Source organism: Pleurodeles waltl, chromosome 2_2 (assembly GCF_031143425.1).
Source record: "Pleurodeles waltl isolate 20211129_DDA chromosome 2_2, aPleWal1.hap1.20221129, whole genome shotgun sequence".
Taxonomy (NCBI): domain Eukaryota; kingdom Metazoa; phylum Chordata; class Amphibia; order Caudata; family Salamandridae; genus Pleurodeles; species Pleurodeles waltl.
The window spans coordinates 417,820,274-417,836,696 of NC_090439.1; positions in this window are offsets into that span (position 1 = coordinate 417,820,274).

Here is a 16,423-nt window from a genome sequence, read left to right on the forward strand (position 1 = left end):
CCGCGGTCAAACCGCCGCAGTCAGAATGCCCAGCGGGGCACCGCCAGCCTGTTGGCGGTGCCCACGTAATTTTAGCCCTGGCGGTCTTGGACCGCCAGGGTTAAAATGACCCCCTTTATATCACTTTTCAGTAATATCTCTACAATTTCCCATTGCAACTTTATTCTTTTGACCTACAATTATCCTGATAAATATTCTATATTTTTCTAAACACTGTGTGGTGTATTTTTGTGGTGCTATATGGTGGTATTGTATGATTTATTGCACAAATACTTTACACATTGCCTTCTAAGTTAAGCCTGACTGCTCGTGCCAAGCTACCAGAGGGTGGGCACAGGATAATCTTGGATTGTGTGTGACTTACCCTGACTAGAGTGAGGGCTTTTGCTTGGACAGGGGGTAACCTGACTGCCAACCGAAAACCCCATTTCTAACATTGTTGATCAGCGGTGAGGATAGGACTTGTATTTGTGCAGTGACATACATTAGCTAAGTATTTCACTACCTACCCACAGTTGAAGGTCAACTTGGTTTTCATCTCTTTTTGCAAATCCGTTTTTTTTTCCTGACAATTTTCAAAAACTAAATCCTCACTCAACATGTCTCTGACTGGGTCTCAGACAGGGGACTTTGACCTAGTCCAGTTGGATACATATACGGTCAAACAACTAAGGGGATTCTGCAGGGCAATGAGGGTACCCACCCAAGGGGCCTCCAGAAAGGAGGACTTTCAAGTGGCGCTGAGGGCCTGGGCAGAAGCCCATTTAGAGGATGATGAGGAAGAGGAGCCAGAAAATGGCCCCTCAGAGGAATTTTCACTATCTGTGGATGGTGTTACCACTGCAATTGTGCCCCCTTCCAGACCAGGGAGCAGTGTCTCTGTGCAAAGCCTGACCGCAGAGGAAAGGAGAGAAGAAAGGGAGTTCCAATTGCAAATGGCAAAACTGAAAATTGAGGCTCAACAGGAGGAGAGAAGGGCAGAAAGAGAAGCCAAGCAAGCTGAGGCTGAAAGAGCAGCCAAACAAATTGAAGCTGAAAGAGAAGCCAAACAAGCTGAAGCTGAAAGAGCAACCAAACAGGTGGAGGCTGAGAGAGCTTTGGCTGAAAAAAAACTATTGTTGGCTCATGAACTGAGTCTCAAGGAGCTGGAGATCAAGGCGAGACAGTCTGAATCCAGCAATAATGGTGGCAGCATACTGACAGGACCTGCTGGAGAAAAGAAGGTTCGTATACCTAAAAATGTGGTGCCCAGTTTTGTGGTGGGAGATGACATAGATAAATGGTTAGCTGCTTATGAAGTTGCACTAAGGGCTCATGAGGTTCCTGAAGGGCAATGGGGGGTAGCTATGTGGGGTTATGTACCGCCATTGGGGAGGGATACACTCCTCACATTGGATCAACCTGATCAAAACACATACCCACTTCAGAAAGCCACTTTACTTGCCAAGTGTGGGCTGACCCCTGAGGGATACCGTCAGAGGTTCAGGGACAGCACCAAACAAACCACACAAACATGGGTAGATTTACTTGACTTCTCCAGTAAGGCACTGAATGGATGGGTGCGGGGCAACAAAGTAGCTGATTATAAAGGTTTATATGACTTGATTCTGAGAGAGCATATGCTTAATACTACTTATACAGAGTTGCACCAGCACTTAGTAGATAGTATGCAGACTGATCCCAGGAAGCTTGCTGAGGAGGCGGATCTCTGGGTTAGCACCAGAGTGTCCAAGAAGGTACCTGGGGGGGACTCCCACAAAGGTGGTCAGGGTTCCCAACAGAAGAAAGAGGGGGGAGATAAACTTGCAGATAAGGAACTCTCCAAAGGCCCCCAAAAGAATTCCCAGGGAGGGGGTGGCTACCCTTCCTTTTCCAGATTTGGGAAAAAGCCAGGGACATATGAAAAGTCAGGGAAATCTAACCCCAAATGCATGGAGTGTTACCAGTATGGTCACTATAAAGGCGATCCCCAGTGCCCCAAGAGGGCACCGTCCACTACCGGACAGGCACCTGGGTTGACTAGTGTAGCGCTCGGGGGGGAGATGGACCCAGATAGCTTTGGGGAACAGGTAGAGATTTCCCTAGTGTCCCTGGGAGAAGGAGAAATGGTGCCCAAGGCCCACATGCCCAAAAATACTTCCAAGTACCAGCAGTGGGTCACCATTGATGGGCAGAAGGTGGAGGCTCTGCGTCACACAGGAGCCAGTATGACTAATATCAAGAGTCAGCTGGTGTCAACAGAGCAGATAGTCCCTAATACATTCCACCAGGTCATAGTTGCTGACAATCGCGAGAGCCACCTACCGGTGGCTCTGGTTCCCTTTGAGTGGGGGGGGGTCTCTGGTACTCTGAAAGTAGCTGTGAGTCCTGCCATGCCTGTAGATTGTCTGTTAGGCAATGATCTTGAGCATACTGCTTGGAAAGAAGTGGAGCTCAAGTCTCACCTGGAGATGTTAGGGTTACCTGAGTGGGTCTGCATGACCACACGGTCCATGGCTGACCGAGAGGGAAGTCAAGGGCGCCTGGAGCCTGGAACGATGGCACAGAGAGCTGCCAAGAGGAGGGACAAGGGGCGCGGGAAACCGGCCCCAGAAGTTCCCGCAGTGGCTAACGGGGCTCCTGAGGAGGAGGCTCCCGAGCCAACTAGGGAAGACATTGCCATCCTAGGTGACTTACCTGAGCTTGTTGGCTGGCAAGTTGAGGGTGGACCCACCAGGGAGGAATTCTGCAAGGCGCAGAAAGAATGTCCCACTCTGGAAGGTCTAAGGAAACAAGCCTCAAACCAGGCTGCAGGTGACGCCTCTGGCGATCACCACCTATATTGGGAGAATGATCTCCTCTACAGTGAGCTTAAGGTTCCGGCCTTTGGGGCAGCACGTACGCTGGTGGTCCCCCAATGTTACCGAACCTTCCTACTGGGTCTGGCTCACGACATTCCCCTGGCAGGACATTTGGGGCAAGGCAAGACCTTTAACAGGCTTGTCACCCACTTTTATTGGCCCAAAATGAGGGCACACTCAGATAAGTTCTGCAGATCTTGTCCTACCTGCCAGGCCAGTGGTAAAGCAGGAAAAAGGGTTAAAACCCCCCTGATTCCACTTCCTGTCGTTGGCACCCCCTTTGAAAGGGTGGGCATCGACATTGTTGGTCCCTTGGATCCCAAAACTGCCTTAGGCAACAGGTTCATCCTGGCTTTGGTGGACCATGCCACCCATTACCCAGAGGCAATCCCTCTGAGGTCCGTAACTGCACCAGTGGTGACCAGAAATCTGATGGGGATATTTACCTGTGTGGGATTCCCCAAGGAGACAGTGTCTGACAGAGGCACTAACTTCATGTCTGCATACATGAAGTCTCTGTGGGATGCGTGTGGTGTAACCTACAAGTTCACCACACCCTATCACCCCCAGTCTAATGGTCTTGTGGAGAGATTCAACAAGACCCTGAAAGGCATGATTGGTGACCTCCCTGAGGCCATGAGGCGTAAGTGGGACGTCCTCTACCATGCCTTCTCTTTGCTTACAGAGAGGTCCCCCAGAGGGGGGTAGGGTTCAGTCCCTTTGAGCTTCTCTATGGGTACCCTGTCAGGGGACCCTTAAGCATTGTCAAGGAGGGATTGGAGAAAGCTCCAAAGGCACCCCCTCAGGACGTGGTCAGCTACATGTTGGCCCTCCGCAACCAGATGACCCGCTTCTGGAAAGAGGCCCAAAGAAACCTTGAGGCCAGTCAAGAGGTAATGAAACACTGGTGTGACCAGAAGGCCACCCTGGTAGAGTTTCAACCTGGAGACAAAGTGTGGGTAATGGAGCCAGTAGAGCCCAGAGCTCTCCAGGACCGCTGGTCTGGCCCATTTGAAATAAAGGAGCGGAAAGGGGAGGCCACTTACCTAGTGGACCTCCAAACCCCTAGGAATCCCCTAAGGGTGCTCCATGTGAACCGACTAAAGGCTCATTTTGAGAGGTCGGAGATCAACATGCTTCTGGTCACAGATGAAGGAATGGAAGAGGAGAGTGAACCTCTCCCCGACCTCCTCTCTGCCCAAGAAGGTGATGGGTCAGTAAGCGGGGTCATTCTTTCTGACTCCCTGACTCTAAACCAGAAAGGAGACTGCTATGAGCTGTTGGAGCAGTTCTCCCTCCTGTTCTCCCTTACTCCTGGACTGACCCACCTCTGTGTTCATGATATTGACACCGGTGACAGTCTCCCTGTGAAGAACAAAATTTACAGGCTGTCGGATAAGGTGAAGGCCAGCATCAAGGAGGAGGTCTCCAAGATGTTGACTCTAGGGGTTATCGAGAAATCCAGTAGTCCCTGAGCCAGCCCAGTGGTGTTGGTCCCTAAGGCTACTGCCCCAGGTGCGAAGCCAGAACTCTGGTTCTGTGTGGACTACCGGGGTCTCAACTCAGTCACACGGACTGATGCTCACCCCATCCCCCGAGCTGATGAGCTCGTTGACAGGCTGGGCGCTGCCAAGTTCCTGAGTACGTTTGATCTTACTTCAGGGTACTGGCAGATCGCCCTGACTGAGGGGGCTAAGGAAAGATCCGCATTTTCAACCCCTGATGGCCATTACCAGTTCCGGGTGATGCCGTTTGGATTGAAAAATGCCCCCGCTACCTTCCAACGGTTGGTTAACGGGGTCCTAGCTGGCAAGGATGCCTTCTGAGCAGCCTACCTGGATGACATAGCTGTCTACAGTTCCAGCTGGGAGGAACACCTGCTTCACCTCAAGGAGGTGCTTCAGGCACTGCAACAGGCAGGCCTGACCATCAAGGCTAGTAAGTGCCAGATTGGGCAGGGTTCCGTGGTGTACTTGGGACACCTAGTGGGTGGTGGCAAGGTGCAGCCACTCCAGGCCAAGATTGAAACTATCAAGGCCTGGCAACCACCTAGAACGCAGACTGAGGTGAGAGCCTTTTTAGGCCTCACAGGATACTACCGCAGATTTGTCAAGGGCTATGGTACCATTGTGTCCCCCTTGACAGAACTCACTTCCAAGAAACAACTTAGGTTGGTGAATTGGACAGAGGCTTGTCAGAAAGCCTTTGACGCCCTGAAGGAAGCCATGTGCACGGCCCCGTGCTCAAGGCCCCTGACTACTCCCAGGAATTTATCGTGCAGACAGACGCTTCAGAGCATGGCATAGGGGCAGTTCTAGCACAGCTAAATGAGGAGGGCCTAGACCAACAGGTAGTCTTTATTAGCAGAAGGCTATTACCACGGGAACAGAGGTGGAGTGCTATTGAGAGAGAAGCTTTTGCTGTGGTCTGGGCACTGAAGAAGCTAAGACCCTACCTGTTTGGGACTCACTTCCGGGTTCAGACAGACCACAGGCCCCTCAGATGGCTCATGCAGATGAGGGGTGAGAATCCAAAACTCTTGAGGTGGTCCATTTCCCTACAGGGGATGGACTTTACGGTGGAACATCGCCCAGGGGTTGACCACGCCAATGCTGATGGTCTCTCCAGATACTTCCGCCTTAGCGATGAGAGCTCCCAGGAGGTCGGGTAGCTCTCCCCACTTTCAGCTGGGGGGGACACATGTTAGACCTGACAGCCTTAGGGTAGTCACCCCTAACTTTTTGCCTGCCTCCCTCCACTTTTTGAACACTGTTTTTGCTGGCTTTTAGACTCTGCGCACTTTACCACTGGTAACCAGTGCTAAAGTGCATATGCTCTCTCCCTTAAAACATGGTAACCTTGAATCATACCTGATTGGACTATTAATTTACTTTTAAGTCCCTAGTAATGTGCACTCTATGTGCATAGGGCCGGTAGATTAAATGCTACTAGTGGGCCTGCAGCACTGGTTGTGCCACCCACTTAAGTAGCCCCTTTTTCCTTGTCTCAGGCCTGCCATTGCAAGGCCTGTGTGTGCAGTTTCACTGTCACCTCGACTTGGCATTTAAAAGTACTTGCCAAGCCTAAAACTCCCCTTTCTCCACATATAAGTCACCTCTAATGTGTGCCCTAGGTAACCCCTAGAGCAGGGTGCTGTGTGGGTGAAAGGCAGAACATGTACCTGTGTAGTTTACATGTCCTGGTAGTGTAAAACTCCTAAAGTCGTTTTTGCACTACTGTGAGGCCTGCTCCCTTCATAGGTTAACATTGGGGCTGCCCTCATACAGTATTGAAGTGGTAGCTGCTGATCTGAAAGGAGTAGGAAGGTCATATTTAGTATGGCCAGAATGGTAGTATAAAATCCTGCTGACTGGTGAAGTTGGATTTAATATTGCTATTCTAGAAATGCCACTTTTAGAAAGTGAGCATTTCTTTGCACTTAAATCTTTCTGTGCCTTACAATCCACGTCTGGCTGGGCTTGGTTGACAGCTCCTTGTGCATTCACTCAGACACCCCCCAAACACAGGGTACTCAGCCTCACTTGCATACATCTGCATTTTGAATGGGTCTTCCTGGGCTGGGAGGGTGTAGGGCCTGCTTTCACACAAAGGACTGCCACACCCCCTACTGGGACCCTGGCAGACAGGATTGAACTGAAAGGGGACCTGGTGCACTTCTTAGCCACTCTTTGAAGTCTCCCCCACTTCAAAGGCACATTTGGGTATAAAACAGGGCCTCTGCCCTACCTCATCAGACACTTGCTGGAGAAGAAACCTGAACCAGAAACTACATCCTGCCAAGAAGAACTGCCTGGCTGCTCAAAGGACTCACCTGTCTGCTTTCTACAAAGGACTGCTGCCTTGCTGTTGGCCTGCTGCCTTGCTGAACTCTTGTCTGGCTGTGAAAGTGCTCTCCAAGGGCTTGGATAGAGCTTGCCTCCTGTTCCCTGAAGTCTCAGGACCAAAAAGACTTCTCTTTTTCACTTGGACGCTCCGTGCGCCAAAAATTTAGACGCACAGCTTGTACAGCGGCGAGAAAAACGCCGCACACCGACGCTGATCGACGCGACGCTCTTGGGACGACCGGAAATCCGACGCACGGCTTCGCAAGGACAACGCCACCCGACCTCTAGAGGAGAAATCGACGCGACGCCTGCCGTGAGATCGTCATTTCGACGCGCAGCCCCGCAGAACGACGCGCAGCCGGAAAACAAGCAGGAAAATCCACGCACAGACCCGGGACATCTGGTAATCCCCGCGACCCACAGAAAGAGACTGTCCGCGCGCCGGAAAATGACGCACGACTTCCCCGCGTGGAAAATAACGACGCAAGTCTGTGTGTGCTGGGGAGAAATCGACGCACACACCCTTTTTCCACGCACCTCTTCCTTTATGGCCCTCTGAGGAGATTTTTCCACTCCAAACCAGGTACTTGTGCTTGAAAGAGACTTTGTTTATATTCTAAAGACTTAAGACACTTTGGCCCTCATTCTGACCTTGGCGGTCTTTTCGCAAGACCGCCGAGTTACCGCCGCGGTGAAGACCGCCGACCGCGGCGGTATGCCGCTGTGCGCATTCTGACCGCTGGGAGCGTTCCGCCGGAAAACCGCCAGCAGCCACACTGGCGGTCGGCGGGAAAGTGGAGACTGGTCAACCTCCACCGCCACGCCAGCAGAACACCGCCCACAGAATTACGACCCACATTTCTGTGTGGCGGTCTTCTGTTGGCGGTCTTCTGTTGGCGGTCACCTCCCCATGGCTCCCGTCGCCTCCCGGAGGACCAACGCACAAGGTAAGTTGATCGTCCGTGAGGGGAGGGGGTGGGGGGGTGTTGTGTGATGTGGGCGTGCATGGGGGTGTGCGTGTGAGTGTGTAGAGGGGGTGTGTGAGTGCGTGTATGCGGGCGGGGGGTGCTGCTGTGTCTATGGGTAATGTGTGCTGTTCGGCAGGTGCGCATGTCTGCATGTATGTGTGCGGGTATGTGTCCCCGTTGTGTATGTGTGTGTAGGGGGTGTGTATATGTGCATGTTGGGGGTGTGTGCATGTCGGGGTGCATGTATGTGCATGTCGGGCTGGGGGTGGGGAGGGGGTTCGTACCACCTCTGGGGGGTGGCAGGGGGGTGGAGGGTGTGGGGGGAGGACTCGGGTGGGTAGTGGGGGGTGGGGGAGACCCCTATCAGTGCCAGGGAAGGAATTCCCTGGCCCCGATAGTGCTTACCGCCATGGTTCGCACGGCGGTTCCCGCCCGCAAGAAACCGCGGCGGTAGGCAGGGTCATAATACCCTTGGCGGTCTTGGGACGACCGCCGGGCCGGAGTGCGCAAACTCCAGCCCGGCGGTCATGACCGCCGTGGCGGTCGGAGTGGAGAAGTGGCGGTCGGTCGCGGCGGGGACCGCCGCGGTCAGAATGCCATTTTTAATACCGCCGGTCTGTTCGCGGTCCGACCGCCGTCTCTCCGCCGACCGCCAGGGTCAGAATGAGGGCCTTTATATCACTTTTCAGTGATATCGCTACAATTTCCCATTGCAACTTTATTCTTTTGACCTACAATTATCCTGATAAATATTCTATATTTTTCTAAACACTGTGTGGTGTATTTTTGTGGTGCTATATGGTGGTATTGTATGATTTATTGCACAAATACTTTACACATTGCCTTCTAAGTTAAGCCTGACTGCTCGTGCCAAGCTACCAGAGGGTGGGCACTGGATAATCTTGGATTGTGTGTGACTTACCCTGACTAGAGTGAGGGCTTTTGCTTGGACAGGGGGTAACCTGACTGCCAACCAAAAACCCCATTTCTAACAATGGGGAACTGCTGGTTGCAACAAACAGCTCAAACAGGAGTGTCAAAGATTCATAATTGATTGTGAGAATGGGGGGTGGAGGAAGCAACAACGGGAAGGATGTTAACAGTGGCTGATGGTAAGGCACTTTTTTTCATTTTCTTCTTGATAGAAAAAGGGTGATTAATGACGGCCGAAAGGGGTGCTGCAACCTTAACCTCTCTAAAATTCTCTGACATATGCTGCTGGTATTCGGGTACACGGCTTTAGGGATAGCGGTCTGCAATGGGCAGGTCCAAGTATTGGGTCCTTTTTCCATTCCTGTAGGCAGAGAAGGAGGAACAAGCTAAATTTACTGCTCTAGGTGAACTAGTGTATTACATCTTGGGGCCTTATTAGATCACACGGGTGTTCTGCTTTCTAACAGATTTGCCTTCCAAGTTGAAATTGAGATAAGCTACCTCTGCAAATTCTACATCATGGATCAATCAATCAATCATTTCTAGAGCGCACTAATCACCCATAGGGGCTCAAGGCGCTGGATGATGGTCTGTGCTTGGGAACTATGATGAGCTAAATGGCAACGGAGGAGTCAAGCCTCAAAGATGAAAAATCCCAGCAAAGTGCACAAAGAAATCTGACAGACCCACCATTCTTGTTCAACGAAGGTTATGTGAGCTCACCCCCTTAAAGGTGCACACACAAATATTTGGGAATAAGGTGTGGCTCTGTTTCAAAGTCAAAAGTAAACTCAGGGTATGCAGTGTCAGCACCTGAATTATTTGTTAGCTTTTGACAGGTTTTAATAAAACTGCTCTAGGTAATTCATCTATGCATCGATGGAGCATGAGTTCAAGAACCTGTAATCTGGCAATCGTGAGCTAATATCGGCTCTAATTATGGATGATTCAACTTATAATCATGTGGAAGGGCAAGCCTTGCAAACGGTGATACAGGCAATATTCAACCAAATACACCTTAAATCTTTGTGGGGCCTTAAGGGGATCACAAAAAGCACCAGGGTGCAGTGATGTGGATCAATGGGACAATCAACCAGAAAGACGCCCTTACTAAGACACTATTTATCCCTTGGTAGAAAATGACACTTTCTTTATTAATGATCAATTGATGATACAAAACAGGGTTGAAATAAATTACTCCGTTTCATGACTACATGTCACATACACAACTGGGACTTCTCTGAGAACAACAGAAACCATTACATAGTTCAGAAAAACACACGTATGTTACTATTTATAGACTAACACAAAAGAATATAACATCCTCAACATCAAAGTATAGACCATCTGAGCTCATATTTTCTTGTATGTAACAGCAACACCTCCGTAACTGGTTTTCCACGCTGTAGCCGGGGACTTAACTCTACTAAACCCCGATTCCACAAAAACATGAAGAATCAATCACTCTCATCAGTTTCTGAAACTCTATATTCTATTGTCTTCCCCCTTAGTGATCCTGGTTAGTATTACCCATCATCTCAGTTTACAAGGGCTGTTTTTAGGAAAGAATCATCTCAGCCTAGTGAAATGGGCCCACTCCATCTGAATGAAATGCGCCAGTACCAGGGCACACACACCTGCACTTTGTTCAGTTTACGTTTAGAGCAGTATCTTTCAAGGGAGTGAGGTAGGTCTCCTATATTTACATCCAACTGGACCCATCAGGTATGCCTCCTTTAGAAGGCCATCACAACTCCTTTTGTTCAAGTCCGATTGTGGCTGAATCTTTGGACCTTATTTGCAATGCCACTGAGGAAACATAATCACTCACTTGTTAATAAACTGTTTGGAGGCAGGTTTTTTGTGCCTGTCGGAGCTCTGTATGTAAGAGATATACTAGCACTGTCAGAATGTCAAATGTATCTGTCGGCACGAATTATTACACTAATAACCATCTACATATCACATACAAAAAATGTTTATTCCGGTCTAAAGAAACTCTTTGTTCGCGATGCTAGAAAAACAAAAGATTGAGAAACACAGGTTTAAATTTACGCCTTGCAGTTTGTAACCCACCCCTTCATACAGGTTCATTACTTGCTAAACAATATTGCCAGGGTTTTAATTTGAAACAGGCAAGTAACGTGATCTCTGCAAAAAAAGCAGTAACTCACTGAGCTCTCTACATAAAACACAAATGTGTGATCTGAATGTTCACTGTGCTTCATAGCAAGAACATTAACCCTCAATGCTATTTTGTGACGAGTCTCACCTGTGACTAGGCTGCATACAGAACCTGCCAGCAAGTCCATTCATCATCATATTTATCTAACACAAAGTTCTCTGCAGCAGGCGCCTTAACACTGTAAGATATTGTAAAAAACAGCCTGCTTGTACCAATTGGGCATGCAAAAACACATATACTATCACATTTGCCATTATTTCCACTTCATTAACAGCAGAAATGTTTTTAAATAAATGTATACGTTGATTCTCAAATACTGTCCTTCATGATTCTGCCCTTCGTGACTCTCCCTTTCTGCTACCCTTTGCCACGAAACCTATGGGACCCTGGGGTACTTTTTTCCTATTTGCAGGACTGGTCTTCACTGAAAAATGCTAACTCCCCTAGCAGACATATTATGCATAGCAGCTCTCACAACTCCTGCCTTACCGCACATGCCACACTGCCTAGTTCTAAATTATATAACATAAACAACAGTTCTGTGGGTCTTACTGTAAATTGATATTGATACATTCACTTAATTAATACACATATTTGCATACAAGAAAACACAAAGCCTTTCGTCATGCATATAATCATTTTCTTTACATTTTCACAATACATGTTTTAGAATTGACAGTGGTGCAAATGGTGCGATGCTCAAAGGTAGAGTGATGTAAGCATAGACTCTATCAGCGTGCACTTAACACGTTTCACAAATCTCTAGGCTTTATCATTCCTCACAAATGCCAAGGCAATACACTAATAACAGCAACACACGGGTCCGCATCCTCTGTGCTGCAACAAATCTAAATAAAAACACAGCAACATCATACAATCTTTGTGCAATTGCACAAACAATGAGCAAGGTTCTCATCCGCCCGAGTGAGGACCTAAAGATAGAACTCATAAATGCCCTTTGTGAATTCTCAGAGCCATAAACTTAGATTTTTCATCTAAGTTTACACCAAGTCTGTCTACCTTAGTGAGTCGGGCCTTAGGAGAGGTCTTATTTGGTTGTAATTATGCAACAGAGATTACCATGTCTTAGACTGATAGAACAGCCAATGCTTAGTTCTCATGAGCACGCCACAAAACTACTAGGCCCATATTTATACTTTTATTGCGCCGCATTTGCATAATTTTTTTATGCAAAAGCAGCCCAAACTGACATAATATAATTGTATTTTGTAAGTTTTCGCCACTTTAGCAGCAAAAAAATTATGCAAATGCAGAGCAAAAAAAATATAAATATGGGCCCTAGTTTCTCTAACTATCACAAGGTGTACACACGCCTCATGGGCTCTAACATATCAGCCTTCTTCTTGTTGCTTAAATCACAAAATGCCATTCAAAAAGCCAAAAACCCCAAGTAAATTACTTCATATTTAGCACATTAAGGTTCTCGCATATTTAGAAATTAAATCCCAAATTCCAACATCCACATGTCCTTTGATTGATCATTACAAACCCTATGGCATGCTTTCCACCAATCACTCCAAACACTGAGAGCTGAGGAAAGATTTTCTTTGCTGTTATTTCCTGTTACTCTGAACACAGGACCTCGTCAAAGTGAAAAGCAGCCATCTTGAGTTAGAAAACGAACTAGTAGCATGGATTCATGTCAGGATATTTGAGTACATGTAGTCTGTAGATACTACATTTTATTTTTTGAAGTATAACTTTGTGGGCACAATTCACAAAGTTAAACTTAAACATGAGGTCTAAGTTTAGACCTGAAGTTTAAATTCCCAATTCACAAAGGTAAACTTAGACATGAAATCTAAGTTTAGACTTGATTTCTTAGTAAATACTTTAAGTCTAAGGGGCCCAATTCACAACAGTCAAATTAGACCTGAAGTCTAAGTTTAGATCTGAATTCTAAGAGGCTCATTTATGAGGCCCTAGAGGCACAGTGCACCACAAGGGTTTTTTTTTTTTTTTTTTATGCTCCGGTGGCGCAGTGTGCCATCCCATATTTACAAGGCCAGGAAAAGCCACCTTGCATGGCTTTCCATGGCCTTGGAAATATGGACCCCTTTTATGTATAACACTGCATGAAAGGGACGTTCTATGGGTGTTGCTGTGGGTGTTCCCATGCAACACCCATGGAACGTTAAGTATTCTGATGCATTCCCAGTTTTACAAGTCTGGGAATGTGTCAGATTCCTACTCCGCCACAGAGGTGGCATAGAAGTGACACAACGGGGAGAAATATCTTTATTTCTCCCTGTTTTTTCCTCTTCCTATTTTAAAAGTGGAAAAACCTCTCTTGATTGTTTTTGTGCAGGAAGGTGTCCTTTATTGCACAAAAACAACATCCCCACAACTCAGGCATCCTTGCACCATGGTGCAAGGGTGCCTGTGTTGGCGCTAGGCAGCAATTTGTGCACCAACGCAAGGGAGGAGGGGCTGCGCAGCAAGATACTTACCAAGCTGCCCTGCACCACGAGGATTGTAAATAAGCCCCTAAGCATCTAATTCACAAAGGTAAACTTAGACCTGAAGTCTAAGTTTAGACTTGAAAGTTAAGTTTATACATGAAGTCTAAAGGTTCCAAATGGACTTACAGCTCGTAAAGTTATGAGTGAGGAGTCTTCGCTCGAGGTGGAATCCCTGCACTAGGGTCGGAATCTCAGGTCGAAATCTCCACACTGTAGTGTTCAGTGCGGAGATTCCACCCGAGTGCGAAACTCTGCAAGTCGTAAGTCCCATTGTGAATTGTAATAGATGATGGGAAGTGAACGAGGCAACTGGACATTGGTGGTCAGCAGCAGTTAAGAGTTTACTTACATCCAGTTGTTCTTCATGCTTTTTTTATTATTATATTGGGAATTGCATATTGGTGTATACTGTAGCTAATTATAACTCTTGATTTGCACAATAAATGGCCTATACTGTTGGATCATGCTTAATAGAGCTTGATTGTTGCATTAAACCTTGAATTGTTGGAAAATTGTTTATTAATCTAAGTATGAGTGTTTACAATTGTAGTATCCCACTCGGGATTAACACAGTACTCCAGATATGTGTGCATGAACGCTGTGTACTAATTAACAGTGACCAATACCAATATTAGCTCTTTATCTGAATATACTACAGCAATATTAGCAGGGTTCCTGCCATTGGATTGTGCCCACTTCAGCTTGACTATTCAATTACTTAAATATATTCAAGGATGGTAAAGACATAAGTCCTGATTTAGAATTTGGCAGGAGTTCAATCCGTCAAGCTGACAGAGTTCCCACTGCCATAGTGTGCTGTATTGCAGCTGAGCCTCTGACTGCCTCAACGGAGAGTCATCTGTTACGTAAGAGGTTACCTGCCAACTGGATGGCAGATTCCTATGCTGGCTAACATTACTCTTTCTGGCCAGCAGCTGAATAGAGCTGGCGGACCACCAATTCAGCAGGCAGTGAATCCGATAGAAAAGTGATGGTGGGACTGTGAGAAACTGGGGCTGATTGCAGAGGCCCCATAACTTTTTGCCCCCATTTTCCACTTTATGCTGGTGTTTTCCTGACTCTGATGGTGCCCTGGGTACTGCTAACCAGTCCCAGGGCCTGTGCTCTGTGTAAAATGGATATGCAAATTAGGCTAATTATAATTGGCTAAGTTAACCTACCTATAAGTCCCTAGTATATGGTAGGGCATGTAGGTTTAGGGGCCACAGCATAGGTGGTGCACACCTAGGTGCATTGCTGAGGTGCCCAGTGTCATTTTAAAAGCAAGCCTGCCTTGCTGGCTGCTTTTAAATTAAAGTTATATGCAAATTCGACTTTGGAATTAAAGGTACTTCCAAAGTTTTAAACTACCTTATTGTTACATATAAGTCACCCCTAAGGTGTGCCCTATGTGCCCCTAGGGCTGGGTGCCATGTAACTATAAGCAGGGACTTTATAAAAATAGATTTATAAGCCCTGGTGAGGTAAAAACAGCCAAATTCGTTTTTCCCTCATTGAAGTAAATGGCCTTCATAGGCTAGAATGGGCAGACTTTATTTTAAATTTTAAAGTCTCCTTAAATGTTACATACCAAGAATTTGGTATCAAATTGATTGTTATAATAAATCCCACAACTTCCAGTTGTTGGATTTAATATAACTAGTGCAGGTAAAAAGTTTAGACTTTACCTAAAAAGTTGCCAATTTCAGCTCTGCATTGTTTTTGCTGCTGTGCTCTGATTGGCCAGCCTGCAGCAGCTTCTGCCAGGCCACTTTAATGAGGTGTGAAGTGGCCTGGCTTCACACAAAGGAATGTGCTTGGGGGAGAGAATCTCCCCTCAGCAGATGGTGAGGCAGGAAGGGGGAGGGCTGCCAAACTGGTCTTCAAAGGCAGAGAAGGACATCTGGAGCACCCAGCAACACCCCCACATCCTGCAACCCCAGACAGCTAGGTGCCCCCTTGATTAGATTAGGAGAGGGCAGGAGAGGGGTGTGTTTATGATTTTTAGCCACACCAGTGGGTGGGCTCAGCCAGATCTCTCCTCCAAAAATCAGATTCATCCATTTTGGATTTTTAGAGACTGTTGCCTTCTGGGATGGATTTTTGCCACACTTCCCAGGAAGTGGTCATCACAGGGGGACGACCCTGTCCCTGATTGGAGAACCAGGGCCCCCCTGCTTTTCACCCAGGAGCAAGGATAAAACTGGCAGACCTGCACCCACGCCTCAGATCCCCACCAAATTTCAAGAAGAAAGAACTACAAGAAGAAGAAGGACTGCCCTGCTGGACCCCTGGCCTGCACCTGGACCCTGCACTCAGAAAGACTGCACCAGCTGCACACTTGGGCTTCACCACAAGAAGGACTTTGCCTGGCTTCCACTGGTTCAAGGAGGGACTCCCTGTTTGCTACAGGTGAAAAATTGCTAACCAGAGTCCCCTGCATCAACTCCTGAAAAAGTGACCAGCTGACCACTGTCCAGTGGCCAAAAAGGAGTTTGCGCCAGGTGTATTCTGGGAGTTGAAGTCCGCACTTCCCAAGGACCATCACAGAACTTCTGGACCCTTGGGGTGAGCTGTGGACCCCAAAAGAACCTTAAAAGAACATCTGGGTGAAGCCCCAGAAGTTTGGAGAAGATTGGAGAATTTTTAGAAAAAAGCTCCATAAAGTGACCGACCCGACGCGGAAATTCTAGCCGGCTTGCCTCAACCGCGACCCGGCCTGACTTCGTGGTTCGTCCCGGTAAAGAAAAACATCCGAAAAAGAGACTAAGTCCGAACGTAAAAAGTTGACCGGGACCTTCCAGCCATCGTATCCGAGAAGGGCTCCACGGACGTCGGATCAAGATCCAGGTTTACCCCGGTCGAAGGATTTTCATCTCGAAAAAACGACTAAGTCCGAAGGTAAAAATCACCACCGAGGAAACCGACTTCGCGTATCCGGACAAGGGCTCCAGGAGGTCGGATCCAACTGGCAGGTTCGTCCCGGGGAAGAAAAACATCAAAAAAGAGACTAAGTCAGAAGGTAACTTTTTAACCGAGGCCTCCCGCGACTTGTAGCCGAGCAGGGCTCCATCGCGGTCGGCCTGAAAGTTTGACTTTGCCCCGGTCCTGGTGCAACCAGATGACCCGATTGGCGCTTTTTGTTTCTAAGCGCTAGAAAATAATAATA